We start from the raw sequence: 25,737 nt of genomic DNA, 5'->3' as shown, positions 1-25,737 counted from the left end.
ACACAACTGATACAAACACATGATGGTACACAACTGATACAAACACACAATGGTACACAACTGATATAAACACACGATGGTACACATCTGATACAAACACACGATGGTACACAACTGATACAAACACACAATGGTACACAACTGATACAAACACACAATGGTACACAACAGACGTGTGTGTGAATACACAGAAACACACATCATGTCAGATAAATCACAGGAACCTCAGATGGATCCTGAACTATTTCTCTGGTATTAGATTTATATGTTTCTGTTTGGGCTGTTGTCGTAAGTTTGAGACATAAATATGTTGTGTGTGTGTGTGCGTGCGTGTGTGTGCACTGCTGTTGTTTTCAACACATGTTATGGTTGCTAAGCAATCAGCAGGGTCTCTACAGTGCTGACAGCTTCCAGCAATTTGTCTCCGTCATCCCACACTGACCAGTACTTCCCCACCTGCTCCATGTTTGAGTCTGTGATCAAGTCAAGTAGTGGCATTACCCATAATGCATTAGTGCTGAGATACCTTCACTGCAGTTACTAGTCAGTTGACCAGTGTGCCTCCTTAACAGAGTGAGTCTACTTTTTATAACAGCGATACAAATTGTAAGTCTATTGGTTGGTCTTTTTAGAATCGAATAGAATAGAAACAGCCTTTATTGTCCCACGGATGGGAAATTCCAGTGTATCAGCAGCAACAGCAGCAACAGTTAAAAAGATAAAAAGATTTCACAGCTTTTTATCACCAAATCTGCATTTTAATATTAATATATTTAATATTAATGCAGTTCAAATATTTTGTTTGACTAATGAAGAAACCAAGAGAGGACATGTCTCTTTTTTTCAAGATAAAATAACTTGTTATAGATAAGTAAATGATTTAGGAGTTTGAAACAATGGTGCTTGTCTTTTTCTTTTTGTTCAAACAGGCTGATTGATTAGTTTTGACTCAGAACAAGTCATTTTCTCTGATAACTTGGACTTAAAAAAAAGACAATCACTAATTCACAGATTTGCTTTTTAAGTTTGATTCATTTAATAAATACATTTTGTGCATATGCACATCTGTGAATCTTTAAAAATAGTTTTTAAATTTAGGCTATGAGTTGAGATAGGTAGTTGTCATGAAGACGTGTGGGGTTCACTCTGTGTGAGGGATATTGGGCAGCTACGTGAGCGCCTGGGCATGACAAAGCTTAATGCTTTTTGCGGCAGGAAGCTCGTTAGTTCGTCAAAAAAAAGTAAAGATTTTTTTTAATCCATAAATTAGCTGCAGCATTGTATAAGCCGCTGGATTCAAAGCCTGTGAAAAAAGTAGCGGCTTGTAGACCGGAAGGTACGGTAATTAGTTAATAACAATGAAGTGAAGTGAGATTCCCTCCTGAAGAGCTTCTTGTTTTTAAGCTGATTTTAATGATTATTCGCCTTAGGTCAGACTTCTAAATTCCTTATGGCGATTCATCAAATGTTAATACTTGAGAGTCCTCATAATGCTGCAGCAGCAAGTCCTGAATAAAAGAATGGAGCATGTTTTCTTTCCTGGATCAAGTGTTTCAGCTTGTTTTCCTCAGGGCTTCATTAGGAAGCTCATTTAATGCCAAGCATTTGTAGAAGCAACAGAAAGTCGGAGTCTAGAACAAGCCACCTTTTTGCTCCTTCTGTTCATAAACTCTGTGTTAATGTAATTTCCAGCTACTCTGCTTCTTAAATGTGTTGATTGTTCCAGTGCTGTGCTGGTGAGGTGGGGCTTTATGGTGGGTGTTGGTTAATAAAACTTCCAGATGTGAAGTTGACAAGATTTTTAATCTCAGGAATGGAAACAAAACAAACTGCATGAGGCAAAGTGGAAGGCACTGTTTTCAAACTTATATTATTCAAACTAATATATTATTATATTATCATCATATATTATATCATAGAGCTAATTCTTCTTCAGGTGTTGTTTGTGAATAATAGAAATAGCTGAAGAACGTTCCCATCTTGATTTTAATTTACAAACCCAATGATGGACTTGGGTGAGGTCCATGTCACTTGTTTCCAGCAGGCCTAAAGACAGAAGTCATGACACCTGACCACAGTAGAGACAATTAACCAACGAGGCTGTTCGCAAGAAGATCCACAACATCATAATAAGATCTCCTTTCTTAGAATGTTTGACGCACTTATTCAAACTCTGTTTTAAAAACTAAAGATCTACAGCACACGGCTCCACCTGCAAAATAATTTATTGTTGCTGTATATGGTAAATGTCATGTAGTGAGATGACCAGGCCTGTCTGGCTGAAAATATATAACAAAAACACAATGACAATGTTTCACGTCTGAACTCACGTTAGCATCTTTAGCTTCTGTAACATAATGTGTATCATCTTGAAATTTAGACCTAAAATATAACTCAGATTACATATTGGATCAATTTATGAGAAAATATAATGGTTCCATGTGTGCATCCCTCCATCCACCCATGTGTCCATCCATCCATCCATACATGCATCCATCCATGCATCCCTTCATCCGCCCATGCGTCCATCCATCCATCCATACATGCATCCATCCATGTTTTTCTTTCACTAATGAGTTGCATCTTTTTCCTTGCCACATGATAAAAACTGTTTAAACTCTACACACCTTTTAAATATTAGATTAAAGCAACACTCACACACTGTTGACCATGTTTTCTACTTACTACAAATGCAACAATAAAAGTCACAAAGACTAGAGGAAGGCCTCTGTTCACATTTACTTTTATTACTGAGGATTTTGCCCCACTTTGTGCTTCACAATTTTGCTCTTACCGCAAGTAATTTGGTTAAGAGCTTAATAATGTATTAATAATATTCATCCAGAAAAATGTCCTCTACATCAAGAAAGAAACAATTCAGTTTTAAGGAAATTTGCCCTGTAGTAAGCTTTTCGTGTTTACGTGAAAACTTAAATTGAGGTTTAAAATCTTAAAGTAAGCAAATAATTCTTGAAATCAACTTGTTCAGGAATGCATAATTCTCAATTTGGGTAAACATTTTCTACACATCAGGTCACATCATTTCCTTGTTATAAGTCACATTTTCTCAAGAGATGCATAAAAACAACTTAAAAACCGCTTAATCAAGGGGACATAACACTTATATTAAGGTTTAACATCCTAAAAATAAGCAAAAAAAATCTTAAAATTAGCTTGTTCAAGAGTGCATAATTCTCATTGTTTTGTCACATTTTCTAAATGAAGCATAAAAAGTTTTAAAATCAGACTAATGAATGGGGCATAACACTCATTCTAAGGAAATACTTCTTAATTAAAAGCAATATTTGCTTGTAAGAAGTGCTATTTTCTTTAATTTTGGATAATTTAGTTTAAAGGCACTAAGTACTGTAATTCTTAGTCTTTAAAATGCACCTGGCTAAACTGCACCTATGAAATATAAGACTGATATAGGTTGTTTTCAACACAGTTCAGACTACAAGATCATCATGAAGCTTCGCTGTTTGACTCAGGGTTACAACCATTATACTTTCAAAATGAACACTATAACTATCTAAGTATAATCGCTGAACAGAACAGTGAAAAGAATGTGGTAAATATTCTTTACATTAGTAACATTGATTTTTATTGGTAAACACTTTTCTTAACAACTGCTGCTTTTAAATGTACTTTCTAAATAAATTTGACGTGATTTCTCCGCAGCACTGCTCATATGAGCAGGAGGGAGGAAGGAAGGGGGAACAGCCCCTCCCTCCCCGTTCTTTTATTTTCCCCACCCGTTGTCTCCTTCGCTCTGTTTAATACGACGGAGCGACGGAGCTTTAGGGCCACGCTAAAAAAAAATTACATTGCCATGCTAAGAAAAAATAAATAAAAGCCATAAAATTACGAGAATAAAGTCGTAGTATTACAAGAATAAAGTCGAATAAAGTCTTAATATTACGAGAATAAAGTTGTACGAGACTTTTTTTACAGCTGTCGTAAAAAAAATTTTCCCTGAGTTGGATCCACGATACGCGACCTGTCAATCAATCCAGTAGGCGTGTCAGCAAATGACCAATCTGAAACTAAATGAGTTGTAATAGTATCTGAACTCTGACACGATAAAGCAAGGTTTACCGCATTTTAACTGTGGTAAAATGGAGAATGTTTGTTAAACTTTACTGTTACTGACGCTGTTACACAAAACGTGTTCAGTACTGCCACCTACTGTTGTGTTTTTGTGTGATGCTTCTGGGATGCATGTACGTGACGTCATTATGTCATGACTTTCGTTTTTGCTTCCGTTGGAAAACGGCGCTCAGTGAGAGAAACTATGTAATCTGTTAGAACATCAGCATCAGGTTATTATCAATATCAGGACTATGAACCTGCTTTCAGTAAGGTGGTATGTTCCAGTTCTCTGCAGGTAAGGAGCATTTAGCTTCGGATTGGTCATTTGCTGACATGCCTACTTGATTGACTGACAGGTCGCGTCATGGATCCGACTAATGGTGCTCTCATGGACGTAAGGGAAAGCAGGGAAGACTCCTTTCTCTGCTTCATGTTCGGATGTGACGTTAAAATGAGATCCCGGTATTCAGGGCTTAATTTGTAAACTGATTGATGCCGGAGTAGCAGGCAGGCTGGTGTGTGTGTGTGTGTGTGTGTGGGGTGGGGGGGGGAGGGGTGTCTGTGGGTCCTCTCAGAGAAAATTTTTAATAACAGAGATGCCATTTCCTGCATTTTGGTGTATTTTAATGGGTTGTTAAACATAAACATTTACCTTCATTTGTAGACAATAAAATTACTATTTTGGAGAGGAACAGCAGGTTGTGTGAGAAGAGAGCAGCTGTGATTCTGTCAGGTGTACCAAACCCCCCCACTGCACGGTTCTGAGCTGAACTCTTCTCCACTGATTCGGTCCTGGTTGTCCTGCTCCAGTCTCATGGCACCGTTTGAAGCCCCTGAATGGTAAATGGTAAATGGACTGTACTTATATAACACCTCTCTTATCTTATGAAGACACTCAAAGCTCTTTACACTACAATCTGTGTCCTCATTTACCCGTTCATACAGCACTCTGCTAGATCTATACAAAGCTAATCATTCTAATGAGACTATTCAGAGCTTTATCACATTCATACACTGATGGGACACACATTAGAGGCTATGAGGGGTTCATTGTCTTGCCATGGGACACTTTGGCATGTGACTGCTGGTGGATTCAAACCCCCAACTCTTGCATTGGAGGACGACTGCTCTAAGCACTCAGCCACAGCCGCCTGAAGGCTTCAATTCTCTGTTGTCGGACAGTCCATCCACCCATCCTTCCATTTTTTATTAAAGTAAATTGGACTGTCTTTTTGACATTTTGATCGCTGTTGTTATTTTGACAAATTAGCACCGTTGTTTTGAAACGTGACGTATAATGTGAATAACACATCAAACATTTCTCTCTTTGTATTATTTATTTATTTTTTTACAGTAAGCTTTTTTTATTTATTTTGTCTGAAATGTAGCAGGAGTTCAGACACCTGCCGATGTTGCACGCGCTGTGTAGAGCAGTCTGGAGGTGTTTCTGTGCGTAACGTGCACTGTCCACAGGCATTTATTTGTTCTGTTGAACAAATGATCGTTTCTGTTTCGGGGTCTGAGAGGAGGAGAGGGGTTGTTTTTCAGTGCGCAGCCGCTGTGTAGGGACAATATTTGGAGAGGAGGAGAGAAGGACTGCACAGAACCTCCGTATGTAAATGGGACCATCTGGAGAGTGAGCGAGCTGGTGCGCCACGTGTGCTGCGGCTGGAACATCCACTCCACAGACTGGGTCCGCTGGGTTAATGGCAACGTCTCCTCTTATTGTATTTTTTTATTTATTTATTTTTTATTGATTTTTTATCCTATAAAACAAGCAAATGATAATAGTACAATTAACATTATTTTCCAATAAACAACATAATCCCCAAAGTAAACAAATATAACAAAAAATAAAAAAATAAATAAAAAAAATTATAAAAAAATAAATTAATGTATGTGACTAAATTAAAATAAAAAAATAAACAAACAAACAAAAAAAAAAATAACAGCATATATCTATATAATAAAATAAGATAAGATAAAGCTCAGCTCCAAGCATCCTTTTCTGAATTATTTTCCCTTGTAATGTCTCAGAAATTCAGTTAACGGTGACCATATTTCTTCAAAGTCTAATCCTTTACCTCTGACGATATAAGTAAGTCATTCCAGTACAATACAAGATGCCATCTCCTTCACCCACACATGATTTGAGGGTACATCCATTTTCTTCCAGTACAAAGATATGAACCTCCTGGCCTGTAGGAGTCCAAAGTCAATCAATTTTAACTGTCTGGAAGTAAAAACACAATCCTCTGGGTATATACCTAACACACACATTTTTACATCAACAGGTATATTTACTCTAACAATCTTAGACAAAGTTTGTATAACTGATTCCCAGTAGTGCTGTATCTTTGGACAGCTCCATACACAATGCAGCAGAGTATCCTTTTCATCTAAACATTTAGTACAGCTGTCTGGAATGTCAGGGGACCAGCGATTCAGCCTGACTGGGGTTATGTAGGTTCTCATCAACCATTTGTATTGAAGGAGTTTCATCCTTGTGTTAATTGATTGTTTTTGAGCTTTTAAACATGCAGCTTCCCAGTCTGCCTCCTCTATCTCATCTTGGATGTCCTATTTCCATGCATCCAATTTATCGGTGGTAGACTCCTTATCATGTGTTAGTAGAGCTGTATAAAATAAAGAAATATGACCTCTCCTCTCCAAATTTTGCAGTATAATATTCTCCAAGTATGATAATGGTGGTTCAGAGACAATCTGTTTATATTTTGACTTAATGAAATGTTTAACTTGTAAGTATTTAAAAAAATGTTTCTTTGGAATGTTGTATATTTGGCATAACTGATCAAATGTGAGAAGGGTACCATCTTTATAAAGGTCTGCCACCTTCTGTACTCCTTTATCTGCCCAGATTTTAAAACCCCCATCAGCTCTTCCTGCCTTAAAACAAGAGTTGCCCCAAAGAGGTGAAAAACGAGAGATGGGAGAATTATCTCCCACATATTGATGGGTCTTGTACCAGATACTTATTGTGTTTTTTAAAAAAGGGTTATTGGTCATTTTTCCCAGATTTTTTGGGCTTGCAGAATATAAATACAGATTTAATTTAAGATTTGTTACTGATGTTTGTTCAATTTTTACCCAGGCTGGAGGTGTCCCAGAAGAAAAGTAGAACATGGCTGAACGCAACTGTGCAGACCAGTAATACAATTTAAAATTAGGGAGTTGTAACCCCCCTCTTTCATATGGCAGGTACAGCAGGCGAAGTCTTAATCTAGGTTTTTTGTTATTCCAAATGAATCTGTTAAATATACTATTTAACTCTTCAAAGAATAATTTGGGAAGAGGTAAAGGAAGTGATTGAAACAGATATAAAAATTTTGGTAATATGTTCATTTTTATCATGTTTATACGGCCAATCATTGATATGGGCATTATCATCCATTTATTTAGAGACTCCTTCACGTCATTAATCAGAGGGTCATAATTTGTTGATACAATGGTTTTGACGTCTGGAGTGATTTTAACTCCAAGATACACAAATCCCTCCCTTGCATTAATAAACGGGGTTTGTATAGTTGGATTCATTCTTTCATCCTTGTTCAGAAGTAACATGGAGGATTTTGAGTCATTTATATTATAGCCGGAGAATCGTCCAAATAGCTCCATTTGTTGCATTAAATTTGGTATGCCAATGTTCAGCTTTGTCATAAAAACAATCAGGTCATCAGCATACAGGGCCAACCTATGCTCTTGATCTCCTACCTGGATACCGAATAAGTCTGTTCGTGTTCTGATCATCACGGCCAGGGGTTCTATAGCCAGGATAAATAACATTGGAGATAAGGGACATCCCTGGCGTGTAGAACGTTCCAATGTGATAGGTTTAGAGACCATATTGTTTGTTAAAACACTGGCTTTAGGATCTGTATACAAAAGTTTGGCCCATTTCAAAAAGTTTTTTCCAAATCCATATCTCGGGAGGACGTTAAATAAATATGACCACTCTATTCTGTCAAAGGCCTGACGAGCATCAAGTGATAATAAAGCTGTATCCCTAGCATTAAATTTCTCATGAATTATATTTAGAACTCTTCTTATATTATGGAACCCCTGGCATTTTGGTACAAAGCCATTTTGATCATTATGAACCAGAAGTGATATATAGGGGTCTAATCTTCTTGCTAAAACTTTACACAGTATTTTAGTATCAACCCCCATCAGACTTATCGGTCTGAATGATGAGCACTCTTCAGGAGGTTTACCAGGTTTCAATATCAAAATAATCATTGCCTGTCTCAGAGTGGGCGGGAGAGACTCGTTTTGAAATGCTTCTTCATACATGTTAAAAAGCGGAATTATTAATTTTTCTTGGAAGGTTTTGTAAAATTCAATCGGGAAGCCATCTGGTCCGGGTGCCTTACCACTGTTGATGCTTTTGATGGCCTGTGATATCTCTTCAATAGTTAGATTTCTGTCTAATTCCTGCTTTGTGTCCTCTGTTAATGTTTGAAACTGAAGTTGGTCTAAAAATATGTCTCGTTCTTCTGATGTCTGTAAGCATTCTGATTTATACAAATTTTCGTAAAATTCTTTAAAACTATCATTAATTTCAGATGGATCTACTGTTACATTTCCTGAAGAGGTCTTAATACTATTAATTGCTCTTTCACTTTGCATTTTCTTAATTCTCCATGCCAAGAGTTTTCCTGCTTTCTCGCCTTGGTCATAATAAGACTGTTTTAGCCACATTAAACTTTTTGCTGCTGCATCAGAAGATAATTTATTATACTCAGTTCTCAAACGTAACAATTCACCTTGCTTTATTGCATCCTCACTAATGTTTAATTCTAACTCTAAAGATTTGATCTGTTCATCCAGAGTTTCCATTCGTTTTCTTTGTTGTTTATTCTTTGTACTCGTAAAGCCAATAATCTCTCCTCTAATATATGCTTTGAATCCCTCCCACCTCACCGAGGCACAGGTTTGATCTGTGTTTAACTCAAAGTAATTATCTATTTTCTTCCCTATAAATTTAATAAAATCTGGATTCTGTAGCCATCTTGCTTGAAACCTCCAGTTTGGGGGGTTATGGGTAAATTTTTCTATGTGAATATTCAGTGAGATTGCTGCATGATCACTGATCACGATGCTATCATACTGACATTGTTTGATTTTTGATAAGAGCTCTCTTGAAACAAGGAAGTAATCTATTCGTGAGCGGGATTTATGAATGCTTGAATGACAAGAAAATTCTATTTTATTAGGATTTTGTTCCCTCCACACTTCCACTAAGTTGATATCTAAGATATACTGATTTATTAATTGTCTAGTTTGTACTTTGTAGATATCTGAGCCAGTTGAGCAATCTTTACTTGGGTTTAGAGTGCAATTAAAATCTCCTCCTATTATATAAAATCCTTGCAGATCAGCTAAAGTAAGGAATAGGTCTTCAAAAAATTTAGGTTTATTTTCATTTGGGCCATACAAACTCACTAAGTTTAAAGTAAGTGAGAGGATAGTACCTTGAACAATTACATACCTACCAGTGGGATCTTTTATTATTTTCATTATTTGGAATGGTATGGTTCTATGAATCAAGATAATTACACCTCTTGCATAAGTATTGAATGACGCGTGTATCACCTGGCCAGGCCATCTGTTCTTTACAGGCTTTAATTCACCATCTGTAAGGTGTGTTTCTTGAAGAAAGATTATTTTTGATTTCAGTTGTTTGATCCTGTTTATAACCTGTTTCAGTTTAACTGGTTTTCTGAGTCCCCTGACATTCCAACTTGTGATTTTTATATCAGAGACATTCTGGGTATTTACTTGTTCCATATTTGGTGTTCTTGTTATGTAGCATTAATATAATCACACATGATGCTGATGCTGAGCTAATACAAATTTTAAACAAGTTTTGAATAGCATAAAATAAAAAAATAAAGAAATAAAGAAAACCCTGGAGTTGACGCATAACAAAGTCACCCCCCCCCACCCCCTACCCTTACTCAGACTAATAAACTGGGGCCTGTGCTAATCCACTAAAAAAAAAGTGGAGTAGCCGAACTATAAGAACCCAATTTAGGAAGCAATAGTGGTGTCTGGCAACCGTGCACACACCATATTCAAAGACATGAACATAACTAACCCATACAGACATGTTAACGTTTCAGATTAATCACAAAATTAAGTAATTGAACAGCAGCATCTCTTATAATACCTTACCTCTCAGATGCATACAGATTAACCAAAGTATGTTACATTAATGTGTTAGAGGGAAGATAACACACACACACACACACACACACACACACACAACACACATACACACACACACACACACAACACACACACATTTATAGTCCCGTTGTAGAACATACTGTATTTTCAGAATAGGAAGAGAGGAATAAAATGAAATTTCCTTAGCTGCTAGTGTTCAATAAATAAAAAACTAATTAGCAAAAAGAACAAATGTTATAACTCAGTTAACACACAGATTTAACACTCATGTTAGGAACAGCTGATCCTGGGGATCAGGAAGTGAAGCGCTCACCACCACCGTTAGTCCTGTCCAGTGCGTGTCTGTTGATAGAAATCCTTGGCCTCCTTCGGAGATGAGAACAGATGTATCTTCCCATTGTGAAGGATCCTCATCTTACATGGATTATACTGAAATCCGCGGAACATTCCTTTATCAGTGAACTCTTTTCTGATGGTGTTGAACTCGGCTCGTTGCCGGATGGTCTCAGCTAAGAGGTCCTGGGCAAAAAAAAGTTTGTTTCCGTCATGCTCGATGTTACGTTGTTTTGTGGAGCGGAAAACAAACTCTCGATCTTGGAAATTCAGGAATCTGATAAGGACAGCTCTATGTTGGTTTGGTTTTGGAGCTGCCCAGGTGCGGTGAGCCCTCTCGATGGTAAACGATCTGTCGGTCTCCAGCCAACGCGGCAGCATCTCCCGTACAAACTCCAGCAGCGACCGCTGGCCTTCGGCGTTCTCCCTGAGCCCAAACAAGCGCAGATTCTTCCTTCGGCCTCGGTTCTCCAGGTCGTCAGCCTTTGCCTCCAGGTAGGATATCCGCTTCAAAGCTTTGTTGAGATCCGCTGTGCTTTTTTCAAGGATTTCTTCTGCTGACATGATTCTGGTTTCAGCTTCCTCCAGTCGTGTAACATTAGCAGCTACATTTAGCTTTACCTCCGTCATGTTTTTCTCCAGGGCAGCGACTGATTTAGTTATTTCACCCATACGATTATCTATGCTGTCCAGTTTGGTTCCAAACCCACTGAACTCGGAGCGAAGTGACCGAAGTTCAGCTAACACCATGCTAATGTCGCTCATGCTATTGCTAGCAGCTCCCTCGTTGTCTTGACTTGGCGTCGAAATATCAGTTTTAGCTGGTTTTTGGGAGCCGCGCTGTCGGGTGAAAATATCACAGTCCTTAACAGTAGTCGGTTTTGGCATTTTCCTATTCAGCTTAAGTTCCTAATTCTGGGTTATTCTGGGTTTTAAGTGCAGTTTACACGGAGCATCCACTTTAAGCGTCCATCTTGGTCCGCCTCACCTTGGTTCCCCCTCTTATTGTATTTTTAATAAATAATCAAAATAAAAATGCGTGATGACTTTGGACTTGTAGGGACAGAGCTGCCGGATCTGAACAAAGAGTTGCCGGAACACAACAGGTCAAAATGAGAGAGTTCCTGGATCTTGTTCCAGCAGGATCCAGCTCAAATTAACCACTGCTGGTATTTAAACGCATATTTACCGACACAGAAAGATGTCACTCAGAAATAATTTAAAAAATGTTATTAAAACATCTTCCAGACTTACCTGCTTTGCATCTCCAATGCCTGACCATGTTGATGCAGCTTACGGCTGCAGCTGTTTCCTCCTTGACAGCCGATTACGTTTAACATGAACGTTGCGTCATAAGAAATTCTTCGTGCGTTTTCCATTGTCGTTGAACAAATGAACAGGTCTGTGCTTAAAGTGCTGAAAAACAATAAACAACACGGGAACGATCTGAGGAAATTAATTCACGTCTATTTTGGGGGGTGGTCCTCGAGAGTACCTCATTGGTCATTCAGGTTAGACTTCTGGTCACATGATGACAGAGTGGGTGGAGTTATGGTTGGTTTTTTGAAACCGTGAGCAAAGACCTTGTACATCTGATTACCTGAGGGCATTCCCTCTGTGTCACAAACACCTGCCCTCATGAGGTGTGGGGTGCTGGGAACCATGAGCACCCAGCTCTCTGTCAAAGGAAAATGTTTGTCAGTTGCAGGAGGCTACTATAAGACAGTAGAAAGTCCTTCAAAATAAAAATATAAATTTTGAAAATACATAAATAAGACACTCCTCCATATAAACTGCAGGGTACAAAGTGTGAGATGAAAGTAGTGGCTTGTAGAACGTTAATTACAGTAATTAGATTCATTTGCTAGTTTTAAGAATTCTATCCAAGCAACTTTTGCTTACTGCATCAGCAATTTTTTTTCTCAAAATAAGAAAATTTGGTCACATTTAGGAATATTTGGCTTATTTCAAGTAGTTCTGTTTTTGCAGTGCAATGGCAATATGTCAGTTATTAAAATAAGAGGTAGCTCTTTTAGTCAAGAAGTATGTACACTATTTACACCTGGTGGCAGAAATTAAATGTCTTGGAAGAGACATTGCTTGTCCTGGTATGAAATGTGTCATGAGGACAAGGAGCCAGAAAGTGTGGATTGAAGGAGGAACAGAATCAGAACAAGTATAATTAAAGTGATTTATTTACAGTGTGGTTATCTATACACAAGACAGGGCTCAGAGAGTCTGTAAATGGAGGGAAACAGGTTGGTCTCAAGAGTGATGATTTAGGTGGTAGATCTTGGAGTTAGTTCCTGGTTCCTTACGGTTGGGTTGGCCGGTTGCGACTCGGAGGAAAAAGCAGGGTTTCCAACAGGAGGATCCAGGTCCTAGATACAGCAGTGATCATGAAACAAAGAAAGTGAGTGGTTGGATGGTGCAGGTGGAGCTGAGGTGGAAGCTTACAGGTGAGTACCAGCTTAAGTGGTCCGGGAGTTTGGACCAAGGTTCTGGAAACATGGAGGAAAAACACAAGGGATAGTACTTAGCAGTTTGTACACTAATGCCACTTTTGCAGTACTCAGCCCCAACTCTGCTCAGCCCGCCACGGAAAGAACCCTTTTGCACCAGTACTTTAGCTCGTATTTTTAGCTGATTCAAGGCTGATTCTGAACCTTTTTTTTTTCGTCCCTGCTTCTCTGGTGGGACCGAGTGAGCTGGGTCAAGCAGACTCTGGACTGAAACGTGAATGCAGGACTCTGATTGGTCAGGGGGAGGAGTCACTGGATCTCGTAAACTTTTCACCAATCCACCATTTGCAATTTCGAGGAACGCGGAGCAGCGGCTGGATGTATTTTTAAGATTTTAAAAACAATAATGACTACATTGTGCTGAAGTCCAGGCGTTTTTTTTGTGTTTGGTGACCAACAACAAAATTTGAGCGAGCGGTGTCACCGCGGAGGATCATACGAGCTGCCGAGACGTTGAAGCACGTGAGGCCGCTTACAAAGGCCGGATTACGAGGCCTGGCAGGTGGAAGGACTGGGACGAAGGGTGGAAACGTTTTTTTAAAAGCATTATATGTATAAAAAGTATGGGTTTTTTTTTATCAGTGAAGAGTAAAAATAAATAAACGGTGCCGGCTTTATCATGAAATCCTGTTTTCACTTTGACTTTATTAAATAATTTGTTAATTAAAGTTAATTCAGCTGGAAAATCATAAAAAGACAAAATTATTGGATCTCTCAGGAATATTTCTCTCAAACATGTTTAAAGAAGAGACACAGCCTTTGGTTCAACTTTATTCAACCCACAGATGTACAAATCACAAAACAAGAATTACACTTTAAATTAATGCTTTAAATCAAAGCTAAACTTTAAATCAAAGCTAAACTTTAAATCAAAGCTAAACTTTAAATCAAAGCTAAAAATAATCTGTATACAAGAAAAAATAATCTGTATATAATAAACAAAACCACATATCTAAATTGAACAATAAAAGAAGACACAATGAGTGGAAATACATAAAAAAATGATGAAGAAAAATATAGAATTTTAAATATAAATGTTTTTGTAGAATCTGGTTCATCAGATTTAATTCAGTTTATTTATAAAGCGCCAAGTCACAAAAGAAGTCGTCTCAGGGCACTGAACAGAAACATTCATATTTAAAAATATTAATTTAACATTATTTATCTGAGGAGCAGACTGCTTTGAGTTCAACTCATCGCAGAACTCTCACTCAGTGAACTAAAGTTCATTAGCAGGATTTTGGATTCTGGGCACGCCTCCAGAACCCGTCCTGAAGTCAAAGTGAGAGTCAGAGATTCTTTATTGTCATTCATGCGGTACATGTGGTGGAGAGAGATTATGTACACAGGGTCCCAGTTACATCCAACAATAAAATGTATAAGAAAAACAGTAATAACATCTAAGATATGAACTAAGAAAAACATCAACTAAATATACACTCAACACTAATGCATAAAAACATTACACCAAACAGCGGCACGAACATGAGCATGAGTCTGTGTGAGCAGATGAGCACGAATGAACACATCAACATTGAAACAGATCAGCAGCAACATGAAACAGATCAGCAGCAACATGAAACAGATCAGCAGCAACATGATGTGATTTTTTTCACAATGCGGTGAAAGTCGGGCTGAACAGAGTTGGGGAAGTGGAAACGTGGCATAAAGAGCTGGAGACACAAGTACTGGTTGGTAGGTGATGCTCAGCAGGGAATGGTGCTCATCTGGAGACTTATTTACTCCTGGAGCCAATCAGTGGAAATGACCTCCAGCTGTTGCTGCTCACAAGCACCACCCTGACACTCAGGAGCCTGAGGGAAAAATAAAGATTCAGGTGTCCGAGCCGAAGCAAACCCTCCTAAATGACAGAGTAACATGAGAAACATGATAATCACGGCTCATACGCATGCCTAAAAGCAATGGAATATCTGAAGTGTAGTCAGTATTTTCCATGTTTGGATAAGTACAACAAATAGCCTGTAAAAATATTTATTTTTCCAAACTTTCTTTTCTATAGCATCTTTTAAAAGTAAAAGTTGTCGACTTTGACCGCTCTAGGTGATTTTAAACAGCTGCTAAGTTCAACGTAAAAATCAACACATACATGTTCCTGTTTTTATATTTTACAGCACTTTACAACATAGCTGCTTTAGTTTAGTTTTTATATGATTTCTTCTATTTACTGTTCATTTTATATGCTTTTATATAAATGTTTACTGTTTGTACCTCATCAGTGCTCTTTGTTAAAATCAGGTCTCTCTTGTAAATGAGTCCTCAAGGCTCAATGAGACCAGCCTGTGGAAATAAAGGTTGAATGAATGAACTGTTTTTGATTGTGGAAAAGATGCACTTATTCATCCTAATGTTTTCTTCGTTTACCACATCAGGCTATGAGTGTAAGGTTTTAGCTGTCAGTGTCTTGTTTTTTGTAACCGTGCAGTATTAACTCTATTTTACTGACTCCATACTGTATGTCGCCTTCAATCTCAAGGTAGCCCAGACATAAAGCATACAAATCTTTTTCCATTTTAATATAAATAAAACCAGCCTCATTTTGTGTAGAAGCACACTTTAACCCATGGCAGGATCCCTTTCTGATCCCTACTGTTAATTTCTTGTGGTGCAGTTTTTAGATTAGTTACGCCAGAGATAAAATCCCACCACTCTACAAACAGTAATTATGGTTACTTTATATACATTTTAATGCCCAAATGTTCCCAAGTTGACCAAGTAAGTAATATTTCAATGTTAAAAATGGGAAGGAACCCTGGATTATGGACCCATTGTATTGAATGCACACTAATCTCCCCAGGTTCTGATTGTCAGAACTTCAAGGCCACGAAACAACCTGCCTGACAACAGCAGGTTTATTTGCACATTTTTCCTGTTGTTAAATTTAGTGTTCTAGAAATAACTAAACATTAGAAATATTGTGCAGACTTTTCATTTTGAAGGTTCTTGCACAAAACAAGTTGTAAGATCTGCTCCACTGACCGTAACTTATAAGAAGCTGCTGTTGACGTGTTGGTGCCACATTCACAGGACTCCTTCAGAATTCTGCAGGTGTCAATGGGTCAGACTAACACAGAATTATTCAGTCAGAGATATTCCCAACTGAATCACTTCTTCTTTAACCTCCTGGGACCTGGCATCCACATACAATATGTGGACAACCTGGCATCCACATATGCAAGAATCTGGGTCTTAGGAGGTTAAATAACGAGGTCTGATTAGTTTCTAAACATCCATGTAACATGTAGATAAACCGTGTGTTTAAGAATGGAATAAACAAAAACTAAACAATCAGTATTTTTTGTTTTTTTTCCTTAATGTTTCTAGACACTGGTCAAAATTTAAAAAAATGCAGTTGCAAATTCAAACAGTAATATTTAGCTTAGATTAAGTGCTTGTCCTGTTTTACTGGTGCTCAAGGTGCCCTCACTCAACTGAAAGCTTGTGCAGATGTATTCAACCCGCTTGGTGCTCTTGTTGCCTTACAACCTGCAACCTAAACAGACTGTCAGTTGGATTTGACCACCATAGTAAAACAATACAATACAACTTTATTTATAAAACACTTTGAAACAACACCGTTGGCCAAAGTGCTGTACACTAATAACACATACAAGCGTAAAAAATATAAAATCAACAGATACTGTAAAAGTTATGAACTACCAAATCATAAAACATCAAACAGTAAAAACAACAAAAGACATAAATTAAAATCAGTAAAACCAACATTTCAAGCGGAGTTAAAAGCCAAAGAGAAAAAAAAAGTATATTCAGAGAAGATTTAAAAACAGGAAGTGATGTCAGAGGCAGCTCGTTCCACAGTTTAGGGGCAATGACTGAGAACGCTCGGTCACCTCTCAGCCTCCTGTTGGTCTTTTGAATGACCAGCAGCAGCTGATCTGCTGATCTGAGAGAGCATGAAGGAACATACAGCTGGAGCAGGTCGGACAGATACTGTGGGGCGAGACGATGAAGACATTTGAATACAAACAAAAGAACCTTAAAATTAATCCGGAAACGAACTGGGAGACTGGGAGCCAGTGTAGTGATTATAAAACGGGGGGATGTGCTCTTGTTTTCTGGCACCAGTTAAAAGGCGAGCAGCAGCATTCTGAACCAGCTGAAGTCGAGTCAGTAATGACTGGCTCAGACCAATATTAAGTGAATTGCAATAATCCAGATGAGTTGTAATGAAAGTATGGATTAAAATCTCAAAATGATGTTGTGACAGGAATGGTTTCACCTTGGCCAGTTGTCTCAGGTGATAAAAACTGGACTTGACCACAGATTTAATCTGAGCATCCAGTTTAAAATCATTTTCCAGTCTTACACCCAGGTTAGTTGCTGTCTCAGTCAGATGTTTGGAAAGGATCCAGATCAGCATGGACTTTGGAATCATCACTGGACTTAAACAACAGGACCTCGTTCTTTTGCTCATTAAAATGTAAAAAGTTCTGTGACATCCATGCTCTGACTTCTGCCATACGTTCCAGGAGTTGGTTCACTGAGTATTGTTTGTCTTCAGCCATCAGTGTGCTAATGATCCATTGTTAGGCTGATGGTCCTTCTTGAGCATGTGATCAGCTGGTTTTGGTTGTCAGCAGCAAAACTGGTTGATCCACTCTGAGAAGGTGCTATTTAAGAGACTGAGCTGAATACAGCACCTCAGACTGATGAAGTCTCTCGGATGAGAGACGAAACGTTTCTACATTTTTTGTTGTTTTGCTTTTTTTTTTTTTTTTTTTTTGAATGTCCAGAGGACCAGATTTAACTTTTTTAGATTGTTTGTCTTGTTTTAATGGAACATAAATTTGGCTGTCATCAGAGTAAAAATGAAAAATAACACCATGTTTCTGGGCAATATATCCCACAGGGAGTAAATAAATGGAAAACAGAAGGGGAGCAAGTATAGATCCTTGAGGTACTCCATGTGTGAGAGGTGCTACAGAGGACTCAACAGCTCCAATAGCTTCTCTCTGTTAAATAGGATTGAAACCACTGTAGAGCAGGACCCTGAATGCCCACCAAAACTGCATGCAGCTTGTTTTATCATAGAAATCTTGAATGTGCATTGATTGGTGTTTCCATAGTAGCTGTCATCATCATGCTGTTGTGTGTTTTATTTTTGTATGTCCTGTTATGTCTGCTCCATAGATATCTTTCATCTGGGATATTCAATACCATCAACAGCAGACAGCTGCAGGAGGAAAAGGAGTGCTTAACAACTCAGGCACACTGTCATCCAAAATCTGTTCTTCCTTTTAGAAATGATGACATCATTTGAACACTATTTGAGGTCACAGAGGAATACTGAAATATGAACACATGCAGCCACTCCCTAATGCAGTCTGCTCTCCATGAAAACTGATCATGTGGAGTGCAAGAGCTGGATTTTTTCAAATTTATTTACAGTCCCATTCAGTCGTATATGTGCTTCTGCATGTTCTCCTTTCATGATTTATGTTTTATTTTGGTCCTTTGGGTGTTGCTGTTTTTATTTCAGCCCTCTGTGTTCCCCATGCCAGTTGTCACTCTCACCCTCAGTCATCTAGCCTTTGCATGTTTTCTCATTCAGCTTTCCACTCTCACTTGTTTCCCATGACTAATCAACCAGTTGCTGCCAATTCAATTAATTTTATTTATATAGCACCAAATCACAACAAAGTTGTCTCTGAACAGAAACATTCACATACATTATAAAAGCCAATTACTAAAAGTTATCTATAAGGAAGGAAGCAGCAGAATGTGTTGAATCTTCACTTCATCACAGTCTCCCATCCTGAGCAAGCACAAAGGAGACAGTGGAAAGGAAAAACTCCCTTTAACAGGAAGAAACCTCCAGCAGAACCAGGCTCAGGACAAGTGACCATCTGCTTCAACTGGCTGGGTTTGAGAGGACAGGAAGTAGGAACAAACACAGAAAGACAGGTCCAGATCAGTGGTGTAGTCTACATTACTGCAGTAAAGTTAGTTTTACGTTGGACGTTGGACACTGTTGAAGCCACGGAGCATGAATGTCCAACGTCCAATGTAAAACTAACTACTGTGGTCGGTCCGTACAGGTATACTGTGCTTAGAAACCAAAGTACACTGGTTAGTACAATGTAATCGTCAATTTATGTTGATCTTTCAGCATATTGAACATTTCCAAATTTCTCTGATGCTTATATTTGAATAAATGAACAACAAACTTTGTACTACAGTTGGCTTTGTATTAAAAACATGTTATATAATTTATAAAACAGCATCAAAGCAAAACATGTTCAAGTATTAAGTAAGTACAGAATTATACACTCATTTGCTGGATAAGTGAATGTAATAAACAAGCTGATTGATTGTTTCGGCAGCGCTTAACTGCCGTTTAATGTATCAATGACATGTGCCTAATGATATATCATGTATCATTGGGCACTTTAAAAAAAAAAAGAGAAATAATTACAAAGTGCAAATACAAACAGGTAGAGTAGAGTAAGTAAAGACAGCAGCAGAGAGAGGAAATGTGGTCAGTTTGTCCTCCAGCAGTCTAAGCCTATAGCAGCAAAATTAAGGGATAGGTCTGGAAACCCAAGCCAACTCTAACTATAGGATTTATCAAAAAAGAACGTCTTAAGCCCAGTTTTAAAACTGGACAATGTGTCAGCCTCACGGACAGAAACTGGAACTTGGTTCCACAAGAGAGGAGACTGCTGAAAGATCTTCCTCCCATTCTGTTTTTGGAAACTAGGACCCACAAGTAAACCTGCAGTCTGACAGTGAAGCGCTCAGTCAGGAAAATATGGAACAATAAGATCTCGACTATAAGATGGAGCTAGCTAGGTTGTTGAGAGCTTTACACATTTTTTAATTCTATTCTGGATTTGACAGGGAGCCAATGGAGAGAAGCTAAAACTGGAGAGATATGATCTCTCCTACTAACTCCAGTTAAGACTCTGGCAGCAGCATTTTGGATCAACTGAAGACGTTTTAAAGAAGTATTTAGACACTCAGATAATAAACCATTGCAATAGTCCAGTCTAGACGTGACAAATGCATGAACCAGTTTTTCTGTATCATTTTTAGATAAGATGTTTCTAATCTTAGCGATGTTACGCAGGTGGAGGAAAGAGGTCCTGGTAACATTTTTACCACTTTCCACTCACCTCCTGCTCTATTTAAACAACCTCTGATCACCACCCCAACAGTGACTCATTGTTTGTCCCTGGTCCTCCCTCTCATGCTCCTTGTGTTTTTTGTGCTCCTTTTCTTTTTTCTTTTTTTTTCTTCTATGTATTGCTGTCACGTCACACTTTTGTTTTGTTAATTTAATAAATCTGTTTTATTTTGCTTAAGATCCTTGTGTCTGCCTGCATCTAGGTCAAACCCTTAATCAACCGTGATACACACTTCATTTTTGTCAACAACACCCCATTTATATTCACTGAAGAACACACTCAACACGTGAGTGGGCTCTTTTACTGCATTTCATTCACCTTCTCTATAAAACTAAAACAGTTTTATTCTCAAAGAGGGTGTAACCATATGTGTCATAAGCATATGGTGTGTTTTTATTGGAACCAGACAAGGAACTCCCAGATTTGTCTCCAATGTTGCAGGCTGACTGGCAAGGCACCTTGGAAATCTGAAAACAAGTGCCATTAGTGTTTACCATTAGTCCCTGCTCAGAGTCACATCTCTGTGTAAACATTGTGATTTTCTGCCCATGCCAAGGTTTGTGTCTGTTAGCAAAATATCTCAGGAACCACTTAAAGAATTAAAATTAAATGCAGAAAGGAAACATCTGCGACTGGTTAAGTTTGAGACAACTTGCTTCAAATGGCCATCCCAGCTAACTGACACCAGGAAGCACAAAAATGTCTGAAACTCAGTCAAGTTTATAGATACTAACCTAAACTTTGTTTTTAGAGCTGACACACACTGTAAATGCTAGTACTTGTACAATGCTGTTGTTTACTTTTTAAAGTCAAATTTGTCGACTTGGGACCACAAAGTCACAGGTTCAACTCCTCGCATGGGAACATTGTTGGAGTCAGTCTCCCCACCATCACAGACATCTACACCTCCAGATGCAGGAAGAGGGCCACCTGCATCATGAAGGACCCCACTCACCCAGCACACGCACTTTTTGTCCCGCTCCCCTCAGGAAGGAGGTTGAGGAGCATTAAGTGTAGAACCACTAGACTGAGGAACAGCTTCTACCCTGAGGCTGTTAGACTCATGAATCCTTAACCAGAAAAATCACTGTAATGCCACTTTAATTGATGATATGTGACTTATCTGTGCTGTTGATTTCTTGCCTTTAAGCTGCTGTATTCATACCCATCTGCTCACTACAGACTCATGTTCAGGCTGCTGTTCAATATACCATATTACTTTACATTATTCATCCATCCCATCCATTATCTTTACCCGCTTATTCCATTTTTGGGTCACGGGGTCGCTGGTGCCCATGTCCAGCAATCACTGTGCGAGGGGCGGGGTACACCCTGGACGGGTCGCAAGTCCATCACAGGGCCACATAGAGACAAACGAGACAAACAACAATTCACTCTCTCACTTACGCCTAGGGACAATTTAGAGTTACCATTCAGCCTAACATGCATGTTTTTGGTCTGTGGGAGGAAACCGGAGCACCCGGAGAAAACCCACGCATGCACGGAGAGAACATGCAAACTCCACCCAGAAAGGCCCCTGGACCGGGGTTTGAACTAAGGACCTGCTCGCTGAGAGGCAGCAGCTCTACCAGTTGCGCCACCGTGCTGCCCACTTTACATTATTGTTTAGTGTATATCTTAGATCCTTGTATACTGTTTATTTTTTATACTTTATATTTTTGCTACTGTTGGATGTAACTGGGACCCTGTGTACACAGTTTCTGCATGGGTCACCACAGTAAGCAAACTCAAACAGAAGATTAATCTGGGCTCAAACCCGCAGCTTTAGGATTACAAGACTGCAGCATTGGCCACTGCATCCTCTTATATACCAACTACAACAGAATGCATCATTAGATAACTTTTCGTTCAGGCATTTCCGCACTCGTTCTGCAGGCTGAATTCAAGGAAAAGACTAATAGGCTCTGAGATCCGGTGGTTGGATCGGTCAGCCGGTGCAGGGGAAGCAGAACCACCACCTCACTGATACCCCCAGAGAGCGCTCACACGATGGAAGTGGTTGCTTTGTGCATGAGACAAGCTCTGAAGATCTGTTTCTTGTGAAGTAATCTGCCTTTCACCCTTGGAAACAGTTGTAATTGTGTTCTTGCTGTAGCACAACCTTTATTACAACTCACAGACAGCTGTGGCTCCAAAACCTTCCAGGTTAAATCCAGTCTATGTATTCTCTTGCTACCACACACCCAGAGGTCAGAAGGTCAAACCCAGTTCATAATGTTTGAAGTTCCCTTTCTGTTCTCCACATCTGAATCGTTGGATGGAGAAAAACGGTCCAATAAGCTGCACCATGACCACATCTTCTGAGGAAGTGAACTCATAGATAAATACACTCTCTGTTGCCATGGAGAAGGAAATGTTTGTGAAATCTCAAACCAGTTCCTGACATTGGGTGGTGCTCTGCATGCAGAAAGACCTCACATACTAAAACTATCCATCTGAACCCTCTTCTCTTTTTTATTGTATTTGGTTTATATGGTAAGCATTTTATTTATTCACTTCACTCAGTGACACAAGTTTCTTCAGATCATCTGGTTTTGAGTTGATTTTAAGAGTGAGGAGGAGATTAATTAAATACTTTTCCTCCTCTGACTCAGTACGAGACATTGGTGCAGTGAAAAATATAATTTATGTGTACAAATCGTATACAGTAACCTGTACTTTCTTTATGCTTGCATGATGTCATGTAGCTGTTTGTTTTTGTTTACATTTCTATGTCTAACATAGAATGAAAACTGTACAGCTGGACAACTCAAAGGTCAAGGATGATCCCTAATGATTTCAAGGTTAATGTGTCAAAGGCCAAAGTCACACGTGACCCTTTGTTATCCCCACTTGTAGAAAGAAGAGGGGGAATTGGAAATACTATTAATCATCAGTGCATGCTGTGAGTATGATAACTTGAAAAACAAGTGAGATACCAACTTAAATTTAGGTGTTGGGCTACATCTAGGTGCAAAAAGGTCATTGTCCAATATTGGTTTGCTGCATCTAAATCCAACATGGCTGCCACCAAATATGAATATATATAAAAACTGGTCATCCCAGAATGCAGCAGCCTGATTTTTAACCAGTACAGGCAAAAGAGAGCACATTACACCAGTTTTGGCCTCACTGCACTGGTTACCGGTTCACTTTCGAATCCAGTTCAAAATACTCATGTATGTCTACAAATCACTGAACAGTGTCTCCCCCCCCCCCCCCCTCTCTGATTTGCTACAACCGTATGTCCCACCATGCTCCCTGAGGTCAGCGGACCAGTTGCTCCTCACAGTTCCAGGAACTCGTCTTAAGCGCAGAGGTGACAGGGCCTTCTCTGTAGCAGGACCAAGACTCTGGAACGAGTTACCTCTGTTTGTCAGACAGGCCCCCTCCCTCTCGGTTTTCAAGTCCCGTTTAAAAAACCACTACTATTCAGTAGCTTTCAACACCAGATGATCTGTGTTTTGATCCTGTATGCTCCACACTGGTTTGTCGTCATTATCTTCATTGTTTTTATGTCTATATTCTTATTTACCTCATTTTGTAATTTGCTTTGTGTGTTACCTGTTGCTTTGTCTGTACAGCACTTTGGTTGGCTTTGTAGCTGTTTTAAGTGCTTTATAAATAAAGTGGTATGGTATGGTATGGTATCCCAGTCAATTGAGGAGACTATGTTTTCTAGTTTTTATATTGCTTAAAATTATACTTTTCTCAACTGTTCAAATAATGAAAAATAAATCTATGGTGGTCAAGGCCACCACTGGCCACCCCTGGCTCCACCTTTGCACCTGGTGGTGGTTAAAATGTCCCCCTCCACTCTCCAGGACATGTCCCTCTGCACTGCCTCAAAAAAGCAAATAGATAAGTAAACTTTTTCTGTTATTCTCCACAGTGTAACTCATACCCTCTTGAATATTTTGCACCAAACACATTAAGGTTGACTTACCGATACATTCTCTGTTCAAAACCAGTCCAGAAATACACTCATCTCCAAAACTACAACCATTTAGTCTTTAAAGCCCTCAGTGTATCATTTATTAATTCCAGCCTTGTCCCAGGACATCCTTGTAAAACAGATCAATAATCTCAATGGATTTCTTCCTGGTAAAATAAAGGTTTGAATAAAAATTAAAACTTTTGTATATTCTCCAGATGTCAGGGTTTTTGGATTCAGAATCAGAGGGAGGGGCGCAGCTGTCGTGGAGACTATGGGGGCATCACCATCTTGAGAGGCGTGGAACACTCAAGAAGGGTGTGACCCTCTAAAGGCATGGGGCTCTCCAGAGGTGTGTGACCCTCCAGAGGTATGGACTGCACAGGAAGCATAGGACCATTGGGAGGCGTGGAACTCTTAAGAGGCATGGAAACTTTGAGAGGTGTGGAACCCACCAGAGGCGTGGCATCCTTGGGAGACGTGGAACCCTCGGGAGGCGTGGAACCCTCCAGAGGTGTGGAGAAACCCATCGGAAGACATGAACCTAGGCTGTTGCCATGTATCTGCCACTTTGTCGACAGAGATGGGTCTTCAAGAGGTTCAGCCTCATAGAGTCTCTGCTGCTTCATCGGCTGGGGTGGCCCCTCAGGAGGTTCAGTCTCGCCAGACTGAACTAGCACTGCCAAAGGCAGAGGAGAAGGTGCTGATGACACCAGAGATGAGGGGTCTTCTGCTGCAGATGGGACCAAGGACTCTGCTACAGACGAAGAGACCATGGGGGCAACAGATGGTGTGGAGATTGTGGGTTCTGTAGCCGATGAGGAGATCAAAATCTTAGCCATAAAATGTGTATGGGTACAAAGGAAAACAATCAGAGTTAGATCTCACAAAGTGTCTCAGCTGCGAATATCTGAAAAATTGTGACATGTGGATATTTAACTTCTGTACCAGCTGCTCAAATATACTGCAAATATACCATCAACATAGAGGTCACACAAATGAATGAACTTGTGGACTTCACATCCACCTTCAACGCCGTGATTCGCCAGACCCTGATGGATTAACTCCTCACAATAGGACTAAGCCCCTCCACATGCAACTGGGTCCTGGATTTCTTAACAAACAGCCTGCAGTCTGTGAGGACCCACAACTTCTCCTCCACCAGCATAATCCGCAGCACTTACTTCCCCCAGGGCTATGTGATGAACCCCCTCTTGTGGGTCCTCCCCCAGAAAATTTGGAATAAAAGAGATGCCATTTACTGCATTTTAGTGTTTTAACAGGTTGTTAAACATTTGTAAACATTTGATTAAATTGGTTAAAAACAGGTCTCTCTTGTAAATGACGAAGCTCAATGACTCTGACAACTTGTATAAATAAAGGTTGAATTGAAATGACTATTTTAGAGAGCAACAACAATTAACAAGCCTGTGTGTGAATGCAGCTCAGATTCTGTCAAACGTCCTAACCCCCCCCCCCC

General features: G+C 39.3%; 1 protein-coding gene across 1 annotated transcript in view; it reads left to right on the top strand.

Moving 5' to 3' along the window:
- The window catches only part of ablim2 (actin binding LIM protein family, member 2), a 206,714-nt gene that overhangs the window by 65,598 nt on the left and 115,379 nt on the right, over positions 1–25,737 (top strand). The gene's annotated exons all lie outside the window — the stretch shown is intronic.

This window comes from Nematolebias whitei, chromosome 1 (assembly GCF_014905685.2).
Source record: "Nematolebias whitei isolate Nwh7 chromosome 1, NemWhi1, whole genome shotgun sequence".
Lineage (NCBI taxonomy): Eukaryota > Metazoa > Chordata > Actinopteri > Cyprinodontiformes > Rivulidae > Nematolebias > Nematolebias whitei.
The sequence above is the reverse complement of the archived record's forward strand: the minus strand, read 5'-3'. Positions and strand labels throughout refer to the sequence as shown.